This window comes from Mastigoproctus giganteus, chromosome 10 (assembly GCF_048544385.1).
Source record: "Mastigoproctus giganteus isolate SK-2022 chromosome 10, ASM4854438v1, whole genome shotgun sequence".
Classification (NCBI taxonomy): domain Eukaryota; kingdom Metazoa; phylum Arthropoda; class Arachnida; order Uropygi; family Thelyphonidae; genus Mastigoproctus; species Mastigoproctus giganteus.
Genome location: NC_143584.1, coordinates 60793837 through 60797811, shown reverse-complemented (window position 1 = coordinate 60797811; position 3975 = coordinate 60793837).

The window sequence follows — 3975 nt, the reverse complement described above, 5'->3', positions numbered from 1 at the left end:
TTTCTTTAGACTCTGTTTTAGCCTATTACACACAAAACGTATTACAACTGGTACCATCTTATCTCTATAACATTCCTTATAAGTCACCCATTCTGCCTTAAATAATATCTTAGACACCCTAGTTATCACGTTAGTCATCCCTCTTTACTCATGCAATTATTTCTCTTTGCACCTCATCTGATATGTTAGAATTAGCATTGGTAGAGGCATATGATGCAAGAAAGCAAGCTTAAGCAGCATCAGCCAAAAGAAAAAAAAAAAAAAAAAAAAACACACTTCCATTTCACCCCTCAGTTCGTTCGAAATACCTGTCAAGAGCATTAAATTTATTTAGGCTATCACTTTCCACAACAAGGGATGGAAGTCTGTTCCATCAACCAACTACCCGCTGGCTAAAGGCAAATTTCCGCACATCTATCCTCCATCTGTCTTTCCTCAATTTCAATTTATGCCCTCTCAGGTGATTATTCTGAGCAAGAAGAAGAATCCCATCGGCATTGAGTATGCTCAAACCATTCAAGGCTTTATGCACCTCCACCAGATCACCTCGCCGGTGCATAGTCTCCAGAAACTGTAATTTGCAAATCTTAAGCCTTTCTTCGTAAGAGCAACCCATTGTCCCACTAATTTTGTTGTACTTCTCTGTACTCGTTATAGCATCTCTACATCCTTCTTGAAATGGGGCCTCCAGACATGTATACAGTACTCAAATTGTGGCCTGACCATTGTCTTATACAAGGGAATAATCACCTCCTTATCTCTGCTAGAAAAATTCTTGTATATCATTGAGAAGACACCATGAGCTACTCTTGCAGCCCATCTGCACTGCTCAGAGTATTTCATATCTGCCTGCACAATAACCCCCGGGTTCTTTTCATTCTCTACCACTTTCAGTGTAGTATCACAGAGTTGATAGGTTGCTCTGGGGCTGCTGTTTCCCATATGTAGTACTTTATATTTGTCAAGGTTAAACTTCATTTGCCACCTGTCAGCCCATCTCCTCAACCTTTCTAGATCTTTTTGCAGCATCATAGCGTCAGTAGTGTCCTTAGCAACCCTTCCAACCTTTCCATCTATCGTCTGAAAACTTGGAAATTAAGCTTGATATACCATCACCAATATCATTTATAAAAACAGAAAACAATAATGGACCCAACACTGAACAATGAGGGACTCCACTAATAACATTAGTCCACGATGAGCAGTGTCCCTTGATTACGACTCTCTGCTTGTCCCACCCAACCATCCCTTTATCCATAGCAGCAATTTGCCTCCAATGCCACACTGCGCCTATTTGCGCAGTAGTCTTCCAGGTGCAATAGTATCAAAAGCATTTCTAAGATCCAAATATATAATATCAAAGTTATTCCCTGCATCCAGTTCTTTTGTGACTGCATCATAGTATCCAATCAAATTCTTCTGGCAATACTTTCCCTAAACAAAACCATACTGTGTCCGAGCTATAACTGAAGTCTTGTCTAGATGATCCTGCAGTGCTTCTTTAACCAGGGCCTCCATTAATTTTCCTGGAACAGAAGTTAAACTCACAGGACTTTAATTACTTGTGTCAGTCTTGAATCCTATTTTGTGAATTGGGATCACATTTGCACATCTCCAGTCTACGGGTACCTCCTCTGAGTCCAAAGAAGCTCTGATAATTATGGCTAAGGGTTTGCTTACTTCCTTTTCTGCCTCCTTTAATATAACTGGACAGATAACATCCACCCCAGGTGCCTTTCTTGTGTTTATCTTCAACAATTTCTCCTCCACATTACTCTTAGTTATTACAAGATTATCTAGCTTACTGACAGAGCTGAATACACCTCTGGTATTCCCCTCGCTGAATAACTGAATGTCGATGCAAAATATTTATTTAGTTTGTTAGCTACCTGAGCAGGAACATCAACAGTTTAACCATCGATGCCAAGTGGACCAATCTGATTCATCCCCTTCCTTCTAGAGGTTACATAAGTAAAGAACTCTTTGCTGTTTTTCTTTGCATCCTTTGCCAAAGATTTCTCGTAATCTGCCTTCGCCTGCCTAACCTCCTTTTTAACTTGGTTACAGATCAGCTTATATGTATCATAGGCTTCTGTGTCACATGTTAATTTTTATGTATCCCATGCATTTTTCTTCTCTGCCATATGTCTCATTAGTTCAGCTGACATCCATTTAGGCCTAAACCTTGAACAATATTTCTTAGTTGGTATGTAAAGCCTAGTAGCTTCCAAGATAAGTTCTTTGAATGCTCCCCATTTTCATCAGTTGGTCCCCCTGAATAGAATTTAAATACTGTCTCAGAAATCTATCGTAGTCGCCTTTATGAAAGCAAAAACCCTTCCCTTTACTCCTGATGGTAGTTACCTCTTTGAGTAAATTCCACTTCAGCACACTGTGATCACTGCCACCTATTGGTTCCTTTATCTGCAGATTCTTAATGCATGAAGAATCACTACTGATAATCAGATCAAGAGTATTAGTCCCTCTATTTGCCTACCGAACATGCTGATGTAGAAAACAATCATCCAATAAATCCACAAAAGCGTTGCTAGTGTGTGAGTAACCAACCCACAAATTCCAATCAATATCTGTGAAATTAAAATCCCCCCCCCCATTATAAGGCTCTCTGATTTACTGGCCCACTCTATTTCCCTGTACAGTTTCTCATTATACTCATCAGAGTCATTAGGCCTATAGCACACTCCTACTCTCAATTTTGATCTCCCAATGCTTATGTCATACCAAACTGATTCGACATTGCACTGTCCAGCGATGTCGACTGGCTTCACTTGTTTGGATTTTATGTCTTTCTTAACTAATAGCATAACCCCTCCTAAATCTTTGGGACACCACGTCTCTGATATTCGAACAATAGCTGCCTTTGATGTTACCTTGTTTGGCACTTGGCCTAATTTAATGACATAGGTTAGCTTATCCTTACAGTACTACGTCTACAGTCCCAAATATACTACGTACTACCCTTGTAGATGTAATTTCTTTGCTAATTCCTTTACATTATTACTTTGATTTTACTACTCCTGAACCATCCTCACATTTATTCATAATCATTAACAACAGGAATGTTCCTTTCTTTTACAAGGACTATCACTCAATGGCTTACAGAGCTAGGTTATGAGTCGCCATTTGGGAAAAAGTGGAACATAGCGGGGTGTACACAGTCAACAAACGGAGGACGATATCGAAGACCACTGATAAGTTTTGCCACATGCACCAGGGGTTCAAATTCTTGCCATTTAAACAAGACCCACACCATACAACCCCCTCCACCGTAGTGCACTTTTGATACCATGCATGACTGATCAAGTGCCTCATGTTTTTGACGCCAAATCCGTACATGATCATCTACGGTTTGGGGTAAATAACATGACTCATCCGATCAGCACACCTTTTTCCAGTCTTCTGACGTCCAACTTGCCTGCTGTTTGCACCAGGCGAGTCTTTTACGCCGATGAATCTTGGTTAGGATAGGAGGCCGTACGGTTTGTTTGCTGGTATAGCCCATGCGTGCGACGCATGCTCATGCCAGATATTGTTCCGGATTTGCCCATAATGTATTGGATAGTCAACTCTTAAACAGTGCTGCGCCTGTTCGTCTGTACGAGTCATAGGATCCGGCGCTCACCTCGAACATCAACCATTCGCTGAACTTTGCAGTTTTGCCGTCGGTTTGTTGTTTGACCATTTTGACGCCAGTCCTGGTACACTTTAACTACGGAAGCGCTGAAACACCCCACCAGTTCAGCCGTTTGGAAAATCGAGGCCGCAGCTCGTCGAACACCCAGAATTTGCCTTTATCCAAGTCTGATAAATCCTTCCTTTTATCCATCACAATTTTACTAACTACTAAACCACTGACACCTTATCTATACTACGTAGGTCGACTAGCTGAGCACTCTCGTACTGCATGTGGTCAACGGGTCGCATTCAGTTTTCATAGGGTTGGTCATAATGCAG